The following is a 10,787-nucleotide window of genomic DNA, read 5'->3' on the forward strand; positions in this document are numbered from 1 at the left end:
GGAAACTGTGCAAAAGGTTGACTTCCTCTTTAATGCCATTTCAACTCGTTAACAGCTACATATCTGCAGCTCCAGTGGCAAGGGGATTTGCTGAGCGGCAGTCTGGATTGCTAACAAGAAATAAGAGTTTCCTCCCACTTCAGTGGGGATTTCTCCTCTGGGCAGAGGTCCTAAGACATAGAGTAAGCTCTGACACTCCATCTCTCTCCCCCTTGCAAAGTGCAGAGGCAAGAGGTCTTTTTCATTATCTCCTCGTTATTATGCATTGCTCCCTAAAGCTAATTAATGCTGTTGCATACAGCATTAGCTTGGGAATGCCAAAGACATTGGGAATTTCATTGCTAAAGCTTTCAACAGAGCTACAAGTCACAAGCAAGCTCCTTGTGATGCCATACAAGGAAATATTCGCAACATACAATAAAAATAGCCTCCATCACTACACGTTATAATCACATCAGGGAGTTTCCAATCTCTGCAGTAACAAATGGTGCCCTCCCTCTCCACCAAAGCACTCAACCAAGCTCTGGTTAACCCTCCCAATGCCCAGTCAGCCAAAATGACAGTGCTGGGAGCCCAGCAATCACTGTTCTTCCTTCTCCGATGCTCTCACTAACCCATCTGGTGATGGGTTGGTGGTTGAACTTGATCTTAGCGGTCTTCTTATTCCTTCACCACACTTACATGACCCCTTCTGCTTCGTTTTGATAAGCTGAAGCCAAAGGGCATTTCTACTCCTGTTGCAGACAGCCACCAGACTCATTACTGGAACTGCCTCCTCTAACCATGACAGCTTGTGCAGATGGAGCCTCGGGAATTTCTGTAACAGATTTTCTCAGCCAGACTCCCCAGTCCCTCATTACACACACCAAACAAACTCAGGTTCTCTTTGAAACCACCGCTGACATGAAAGGCATTTCAGCACTCAGCTCCAGGATACTTTCCTTAGGACAGAATGAAGCCCTGCTCATTTATCTACAAAAAATTCCTTTAAAATCATTTTCCTAAAGTTCTTCAGACAAGTAACCCAACCACATTTTTTTTTCTTCCCCACTCATTTAAATCCAGCTTTGGAAGTCAGATGTGCCATTCCCACATCATTCTTTGCCTTTGACCTCCCTGCAATGCCCAAATTAGCTGCATGAGTGCCAGCCCCATTCCTTCTGCTGCCCCAAACATCTGCAAGGAGGCAGCGGGTTTCTATGGAAGCTGTGGCTCCCATACAAGGCAACCGCTGCCGGCCAGCAAAGGACAGCTGGAAATGTTTGACCAAGTAAGAGGCTGATTTGGCTGAGCATCGTTTAATTCTCTACAATAGGGCACTGAAGGCAAAATACTATTGGTTCACCCCCCCAAAAAAACACCCCACCAAAATGTCATCATTCGATGTTGCTCGCTTCCAAAAGATGCTTGAGTTATTGCAAATGTCAAAAGCAGGGGAAAAACTCAATCCGGTGGCAAGTTAAACACCACCCTTTCTGCCACTCACTGCAGAGGGATCAGTGCCTTGGCCAAACAGCTTTCCCCATGCAATGCACAGGATGAGCTGAGTGGCTGCACCCTTTGCAGTGGGGTTGCCCTGGGTGAGCTCAGGTCACGCTGCACGCGCCTCAGCAGACCTGGCTTTGCAGTGTTTTGAAAGAGAAAGGCAATTGCACGCGTCAGGCAGATTAGGAGGTGATAGATAGACGGACAGGCAGGCAGGCAGCCTTTTAAATAGTCCTCATATTTTTACCGTGACATCTGTCTGCAAGAGTTTAAATTATGATTCTTACTTACAGCTTTGAAAGGATTTAAAATTCTTAAATCCCTGTTAAAAACTGAACTACCAAGGCTCGGCTGGATACTACATTTTTAATCCACAATGAAAGCAGCACATTGCATTTTCAAGGGCTGCCGAGCTCTCATGGAAATACCCTGCAAATACTGAGCTCCTCCTAATGACCAACCTGTTACAAAAAGGAACGGTGCCAGATTCAGATCCTGGCTACATCACAGCTGTGCTGAAGGGCCTCCACAAAACACAGAGCTAAATGCTTGCTGTACTTCCCCTGTGCTTTCCCTGCACAGAACTGCAGCAGCCCAAGCTGTTGGAAAAGCCCACTGAGAGCAGAACCCACAGACAATAAAGGTCCTGGGAAGTCCTTCAGTTCCCGTTAATCTTTATTTCTCATTCTCTTTAAGACAGCCGGATCAACTTCCACCTTCCCATGCTGAGCTCAGTTTGCTGGCCACAGGATCTGCCCTGCTCGCAGACAAGCCCCAAATTCCCCTATTTCTGCCCCAAAACCAAACACAGACAGAGCATGTACAAGCATAACACCACATCAGCCCTGGGAGCAGTACTCTGCCCACTGCTCGCACGCCCTTCCCATGCTGTGCCGTGGGAGAGGAAGCTCCAACCTAAACTGTTGCACTCTGATGAGGAAATAGAGGTGGATCTACCAAGCAGGGTGAAAAAGGGGACAAGGTCTGGCCAGCGGCACTGCCCTATGTGACTGTATGGAACATGATCACTGCCAGCCATAGTGCCTGTTCCCCATCCAGCCTGCAGCTGGATCTCATTGCCACGGAAAGGCTTCTGCCTTCTGACTGTTCTGTTTATTCTGCTAAAGACCATAATCATCCTGCTAATTGTTTGAGTTTGTTTGGGTTGCTTCAGTGAGCTCCTATTTTGGTGAGGCCATGTGCTGTGCTCCCTCTGCTGGTACGCTGGTTTGGGCTGTGGGAAGGCTACAGGGGAAGGATAAATCCTGCTGCCACACCACAGCCCTTTCCTGCCCTGGCTCTATCAAGTCTGAGAGTAAGACCTGAGGCTGGCCTTCCTCTGCCAGCTTTATTCCTCGTGGCCTGGTTATTCTGAGCGTTCCAAGCAAGAAGAGAAAGGCTTAGACTTGAAAGCTGCAGTAACACAATAGGCGTGTCTTGCTCGTGGTAGCTTTGAGACACAGTTCTCAGTGTAGCACTGGCTTAACCCTCAGCATCAGCGATATACACCTGTGATAAACTATGAGCAAAAACACACAAGTAGATGTAGATTGTAGAAAAGGGCAGGAAGTGTTGCCTGAAACAAAGAGATGCTTCAGAAATACCTTCCCATGCCCAGCACCAGGAAATGAGCTTCAGAGCAGAATTTCAGCAGAGCTTTCTCCACCTTCTGCCTGTGGTTTTGTTTGGTTATTTCATGGGTCTGATAAACAACCATTAATTAAACTGGCCATATCACAGCAGGGCAAGCTCACAGCCACCACGGCTGCTTGAAGCTACATGCATGGAAGCATTAGGAAACCTCCCAGAGCATAACCAGATATTTGGGGGAGAGAGCAGGACCTGGGGTCAAAATCCACCCAGGGACCCATTCAGCCTCAAGCTTACAGCACTATGCTACACTAGAAATGCCCCCCCAGCACTCTGTTTTCCTGTGGGATTCTGTTCTCTTTGACAAATTGAGCAAAGCCCGCTGCAAGAAAATCCCTTTCTGCTTCAGGGAACATTTCTCACACATGGAACTGCCACAAAGACCTTGGAGCAGCTTTCCCTTTCTGGAAAACACCATGAATGGGATTAAGCCCAGAGCATTGCAGCATTTACAGCGCTACTTTCATCATCAGAATGGCAGAGAAATCTTTTGACGGACACAAACACCAGCCAGCAGTCATTAACCTAAAAGTAGGGGAGTTTTTCATCAGCCCTATTCAGTAGGAAAAGTCAGGAAATGGCGAGAACGTTCTTCACATCAGCGAAATAAAAAGCAAGACATTCCCCATATAGACACTTTCTTGCTAAAACTATTAATAAACATCACACTTCACGTCAGTCTCTGAAGGTCAAAGCAATCTTTGTCCCTGGTGGAAGCTCTTATGGAGTTTTTAAGAGCTGTGTTTCATGCCTAAATGTACTTCCTTAATGAGTGCAATTCTACATCTGCTCAGGTGAAGCAGGCTGCCGTACATTTGCTTCCTTCCATGGTTTTATGACACCTCCACAGCTGCTGATGGCCAGCCAAAAGAAATGAAAGGTGCCGGGAAATGAAAATGCAGTTCCTGAAAGCATTTGTCTTTAGAATAATAACAATAATAATAATAAAGGTGTATGAAGCAGGCTGCCTCAGCAGCAGTGCATGGGGAAATCACTGCACATCCTCTCCTGTTACAAAGATAGGAGATAAATAGGAGATAATGCAGCTGTACCGCATGGAATAAAAACAAGATGGCTGCTAACAGCTCACAGACACCAGGGCATCCCATAAAGGCTTCCTAAGACTGGAGGCAGAAAACAAAGGCAGGATGCTTAAATACAGCCCAAGCCTTCAAGTAGATGGAAAACTCTCTTTAAAAAAAAATAAGTAAATCAGTAAATAAAAAGTCTTTAAAGTGTTTTGGAAACGTGGCCGGCACAGGCTGCGGCAGAGCGCTCACAGTAAGGGATGCAGCCCCGAAAAGCCCTCATGGGAACCTGAGCTGAAGGTGTAAGAAGACACAATCCCTGCCCCCAACAACCTGCTGTTCTGCAACAGAAGCAACCGTGTGTGACAGGTGGAAAAGGACAGGCTGGGAAGGAGGACTCTCATTCTATCAATTTAATGAGTTCCTACCTTATCATCTTCAGCCTAGTCCAGATCTGCTAAGTGGCTTTTCTTGGAGATGCTATGGCTGTGAATTGATGTGGGGGAGCTGCTTTTGTTATGCCAGCTGACCAGATTTACAGCAGTTCAACGTCTGAAGAGCAGAGCAGAGCTGTTCTTAGCTGAAGTGAGCACCACAAATGGCAGCTGAGCTCTTCTGAAAAGCCGAGGTTCACACAGGGCCAATTTCTGAGGCCATAGGGCATCCACCAGCAGTACCCAGAGCCTCACAGTGTGGTACAGTGCAGGGGGGAGCTCCAACCTTCCATCATTCACAGAACTGTTTGTAGCATAGGGCTGCAGTGCACAGAAGGGAACCTTGCTCTGAGACCCTCTGTCCAGCCCTAGGAATAACATTAGCACTGGGTCTTCCTGGTCCAGGTTTGCTGGTAACTTTTGAAGCGATGTAAAACAAGGGCTACACTTGTCTCAACCAGCGTTGCACACCTCATGAACAGCAGGGCTGACCTTCTCGAGAAGCTGGATAAACTCTAATCCTCGATGTGCAAACGTTCTTTGAGCTTAACACACACACACAAAGGCCACTTCCATCAGCAAAGAGAAACCTCGAGGCTAGAAAGCCAAGCTGCAGGTTATCCCTATTTAGTGGACACTTACAAATTGCAATTCAGAAGGTGACTATTTATCCCTACAGGCCTCATCCATCACATTTTCTTAGTGATGTGAAAGCACTTCCTCTCCAAGTTCTGTTGCACAGAAGACACAGACATGCAGCACATCTCATATGCAACCGGGTGACAGCAGGAAAACACATCCCAGCTTTGTAGCAGGAGTTGCCAGCACTGATGTGCTACTGCTTTTAGAGAGTTAAGACACGTGAACAGACAACTAGAACTGTGCTGGCTGTGATAAATTAAGTGCTGTGAAATCAGCCTCCTGAATTTCTGTTTGCTGGGGATGAATCCCACAGAGGTGAGTGCCTGTATCCTGTTACAGGCTCCACTATCGCCGCTACTACATTGTAATGAACCATCTATGAGCGGTTATGAATGACCACTTGGATGTATGTTTTTGCTTGACCTGAACATTACCTGCTTAAAAGCTATCAATTACCTCAAAATAATTACAGTTACATTTTCTATAGCGTTAAAAGAGCTGCAGATGTAGAATCTGCACAAGAATAGGTACCTCCACTGAAAAAAGCCAAATATATTAATATACACAAACAGGCACTAATTCAGCAGATGCCTCTGCATACTTTGTTGGTGTGCAGTTGTTTTTAAGTGGCAAGCCAGAACTGAAACTGCTCTCATGTGCAGCCCCAGCCAATGCACACTGCGCCCTGTTGCAGCAGTCACGCACACACAGCCTTCTCAGAAGCTGCCTCGTGCTTCTGTTGAGGCAAAGATGTGTTGTGCTGGTGCCTTGGAATCTGTGCACATCAATAGCAAAAGGCAAACAACACGCCAAGGACCTGAATAAACACGGATTATCTTGTTCGCTGCAACCGCTGACAAACGGCAAAGGCGGCCCTGAGTTATGCAGAAGTCGAGCGCCTTGCCTTGTTTCTATAATCAGGCCTCCTTCTTGGGTTGCCTGCTTCCTACCAGACCTGGGTGAGTCAAACAGGGCTCGGGGAGGTGCAGCCTTGGCAGGCAGCTCGTCTCATTTGAGAAGTTTCAGTTCCTGGATAGGTTTTGTAAGAACAACGCCCTGAAGCAAGAGATTACGAGACAGCTTGGCTGCGTTTCATCGTGTGCCGCGGAGGCTTCAAGCAGAGCTCCCTGAGCTCTTTACCATAATATGCGCTGCTTCTCCAGCAGAAAGCATCAGCTGTCAGGGTGTATTAACTGGGAGAAGGAATATGCTTAGACATGCCTGACATCCCACTTGCAGAGTCCAGTGTCATCCTTAGAACCACACTTCCTCCTCGTCAGCAGCTTCCTGTGTGATTTCCTGCCTTGTTGTGTAAGGGCAGTACAAATGAAGGGATTCCTCGTTTGCAGAAAGCCATTTTCTGTCCTCAGCAGCTTTTCTTTCAACCCCGCTTCCAAAATCCCCTTTAAAAGCAGTTTCCTTGCAGGTTGGTTTCCTTTGGTTGCTTTTAAGATGTTCATTATTTCTACCTACAGTCAAAACCTTCTTCCTGACTTTTCCTTTGAGATACAGCTGTGGGTAACATAGAAACACAAAATCCTCACCATTTCTGTTACAAAAGATATTTCCTGAGTAACAGTACAGCAGGGTTTCTATTGCACCCACGTGAGCTACTTTTCCACTTAAATCACTTAGGGATCCTAATAGCTGCAAATGTCTTGGGCTTTATTTCCTAAAGAAATTAATTTCCTTTCCATCCCCATCCAAAATCCACTCTGAAGAACAAATGCATTCCGAGTAATTTGCATGCACTGTGCACTATTCCTACTATGGTGAGGATATCACTCCCTCCCACAGACACTAAAGCTGCTTACTCAGTGCTTAGGGCCAATCTCTAATAATGCTTTGACGGATCCTAAACTGAGGTAAGTTGGCAGCTCCCGAAACTGAGCTTTGGCAGAAATATAACCTCCTTTGTACACAATTAGGTTCTTTTAGTCTCACTTAAACTGCCACCCACCTTCTATTGTGCGCTATAAACCTTCCAAACAGCCTGAACTTTCCTCTTTTTTTATTAACATGTAAATTAAATCCATTTACCTTCCTGCTAGTCATCTTCATCTGGGTACAAATTAATCTAAGGAGAACCCAGCTGAGACAAAGACAGGCTGCTTATCCTCCACTGTATTCTCCTGCTTTTTTCCACGTCTTGTTGGCTTGTCTGCTTAGAGTCAAACCAATTCACTCCACCTCTTTTGTTGTTAAGAACACCGTCAATGAACTAAACCCAAGGAGCTGTGCAGCACAGACAAAATGTAAGGCTGGTGAGGACCAAACACATTTGTCTCTCCTGACCAACAGCGCTTCCTGTGATAAGAATAGTTTCTGCTTACCACAAGCTGCCACGAACTTATGCACAAATTCCACTTTCTGAGAACTCAACCAACATGCCTCAGGCTGACCTTCATGTGAATCTTGGCAGGTTCAGTTCACACGGCTCGGCAAAAAGCAATCTCAGCTCCTGGAGTTTGTCCACAAGGTTTGCACTCATTCACCCCAGGCTTTTCAGCTCCAGTTGAAAACAGAAGGTGGATTTCAGGTTTTACTGTAGAACAGTATGTGGTATGACTCCAAGGAACCTGTTTTGGTAGCAACAAACTGAATTTAACAGTAGTTTCTGTTTTATGCAGGTTGTTTTCAGAGGTTGTTGACATCATCCCACCTGTCTGGGCTTCTCTGTTGTGATGATATCCTCACCAGGAGACCTTCTTGCCTTTAAGAGCAGGTAAGCTTTCCAAAATCACAATGTTGGATAGCTTACCTGAGCCACAGGTACACATCAGCAGCATCAAATGATGAACACGAGATCTCCAAGTCCCAGTTTTAACAGTGGAGCTGATGTCTGCAATCCTTGGTTATCTAAATACCTTATGTGGCTTCAGTAAAACATAGACAGTGCTACTTGGGATCTTCCCAAGCCCCACAGGACTCAGTTGGTTAGCATACATGAAAGGTTAGGATTTGTCTGATGCTTTCTGAACAGCAGATGCATTTGGATTTCCCAGTGGCTTATACCTTCTTCATTGCTTCCAGCCAAAAGTAATCAGCATATCACATGCCAGGCAGTATCTAGCATCTTTGCACTTCTTGTTTTATAGTTGGCAAGGTCATACAAGACTTTCATGGCTTTGACTCCTGCCCTCATGCAGCTGGGATGGCCGCTGGCAACCTCAGTGCTTGGACTGAGCTGCAGCTGCAGTTCCAGGAATGCAGCCCAGTCCCTTGTGATGGAGCTGGGGTTGCTCCAACTCCTCAGTGGAGCTACACTGACTTGCAGTGGTCAGTGCCTGGCTGTCTCCTTCCTGCCTTTGATTTTGATTTGTTCACAGACCGCAGTGAAACCAAAGAGGGACATCAGTCTCAAGATACGCTTGGCAAGCTGACATGTCCAGAGCTACTGAAAAAATGCCAGCCATGACAGCCATTTCCCCATGATCCCCAGATATTTACAATCATCCAGTTCCCCTGTGCAGGTAAAATGATTCCACATTGTGTTTGTGTTGCAGCTATTCTTCTTCCATCCCGAAACGCAGATGGCTTTTCTCAGAACTTGAAAATGTTATTCTCTAATCGACTGAATTGAACTTTGTATTTCGTGAAGTGATGGGGACTAAGTACAGTCTGTCTGTAACGACACATTAGTCTTCTAAGAAGCTGTACAGAGCACGGCCAGAAGACCTTTGGGCTCATCTGAAAACACTGCATTCGAGTGAAAACTGAACTAAAAATAGTAATTACTGGAAAACAAAGGGGACAACCTGACCCCACAGTTGGCAGACTCAGTACAACAGCAGCAATGTGCAATTGTATGCATATTTCTAAACCATACTTGAGAGCAGCTTCAAGGAGCTTCCAAATAGAGATGCATGAATAGCTCTGACAGGAGCAAGGGCCCAAACACAAACCAGCCTGTTTAACATATTGCAGCTTATCTAGCTGCAAAGGCTTTCAAATGGACAAGACCTGAATCTTTTCCCTTATAGCAGAAGACTTGAACAAACAGCAAAGCTGTAAACGACCACAATGAGGTAAGCCTGGGTCAGTTTAGGAGTGATGCCCTATGCTGTGGTAGTACATAGAAATCCAAGTGCAGTTCAGGCTCTTGTATGATATGGCACTGCACTGCTCCCTAGAATTAAGATGGGGAAAAAAATACGTATAGTATGAGAAATAAGGATTTGAGCTTGCTAGGATTAAAGGACAGCTCAGCATCAAAGCCATGAGCAAATGCAGGCAGAACTGAGCCTAGCAGCAACAGTTTTACTCACTGGCTACTCTAAAGGAACAGCGGCTGGTACCATAAATTAGAACTAGTATCAGTGCAATCTCTTCAAGCCACTCCCCAGACCAGATTACGTGTGTATTTTTTTCATACAGTGTATACCAAGGAAACCCTTATTATCCACAGGCAGATCTCTCAGCTGGGATCAGGCCATAGCAGCGTGAGGCAGAGCTAAGAAATGCAGATCATCCTATCCCAAAATGTCACTTTTTAGCTCTTTTATGTATTATTTAGACTCAGAAGAACAGAAATAAAAAGCATCTTTTTTCCCCCCTTTGTATCCAAATATCTCCTCTGCTTTTCATTGGGGGGGGAATTCTCTAATCTGTGCTGTGAAATGGCATTATACTGAGGGAGAGCATTCCAACTGTTACCATAGACGTTTATATGTGGCTAACTTTGCTTGCCTTATGTTAGATATGAAGTTTGGAATGGAAGTTTGGATCACAGTTCTATGGTCATTTATAACAGGTTTGAGCACTACTGGATCATTTAGCATGACAAATTCAATCCAGATCAGGCCTGAGCACACAATTATGTTTCTGTTGAATTAGCCAGACTGCATAATGTGGCGTTTATGCTGGCAGTGGGAAGAAAGACAATATCTAACCTGGCACAAAGCCTACCAATACAGAGCTAATGTCAGAACTTTTCTCAACCATTTTCAATGGGATCAGCACTTCGGGTTGTGTGGTCAAGCATTTTCTATATCCAGGAGCCCTAGAGCCAGATTTCCTGTATCACCAACCTATGACCATTTTGGCAGCATTCAGTCTTTCTCCATAATCTTTCTCTTATTATGCCTCCTTGCAAGCCCTTTGTCCCATTTGAGACTCTTGGTATAGTCCATAATAGCACTCTAAATATGAAGTATTTAGGGATCATTGCCCACACAGCCATAGGAACTGTTGATCTCCCAGCCCATCTTTCTAATGATCATTAGTGGCATCTGATTCCTGAAAGGAGCCATGCTTCTGCATGTCTCTGTATTCCAGGACTCAGGCTGGAAAAGACAGTGCTCGCTTTCATTCTCACAAGGTGCTGCTTCCTGAGAAAACTGAGAGTGCCAGGCTGTCAGTCACCGAGAAACCTTGAAGAACCTCCTCTCTGTGCTGTTCTACCTCCTGACACTTCACAGCCAGTCCCATTTACCAAAGTGATTCTTTTAATTTACAACTGCAGGCTGGAGTTTCTCTTTGGGAGACACCCATTCTGGAAAAGTTGCTTATTTTAGAACCCACAGCCTCTAGGAAGATATTTTTCCCT

At 45.6% G+C, this 10,787-nt stretch overlaps 1 long non-coding RNA gene across 1 annotated transcript; it reads left to right on the forward strand.

The window, feature by feature from the left end:
- Positions 1-7,100: 7,100 nt before the first annotated feature.
- Positions 7,101-9,801, forward strand: LOC116654304. Its single transcript, XR_004309447.1, has 2 exons — positions 7,101-7,964; positions 8,746-9,801. It is a non-coding gene; the product is annotated as an uncharacterized LOC116654304 (long non-coding RNA).
- The last annotated feature ends 986 nt before the right edge of the window (positions 9,802-10,787 follow it).

The sequence above is a fragment of the Coturnix japonica genome, chromosome 20 (assembly GCF_001577835.2).
Source record: "Coturnix japonica isolate 7356 chromosome 20, Coturnix japonica 2.1, whole genome shotgun sequence".
Lineage (NCBI taxonomy): Eukaryota > Metazoa > Chordata > Aves > Galliformes > Phasianidae > Coturnix > Coturnix japonica.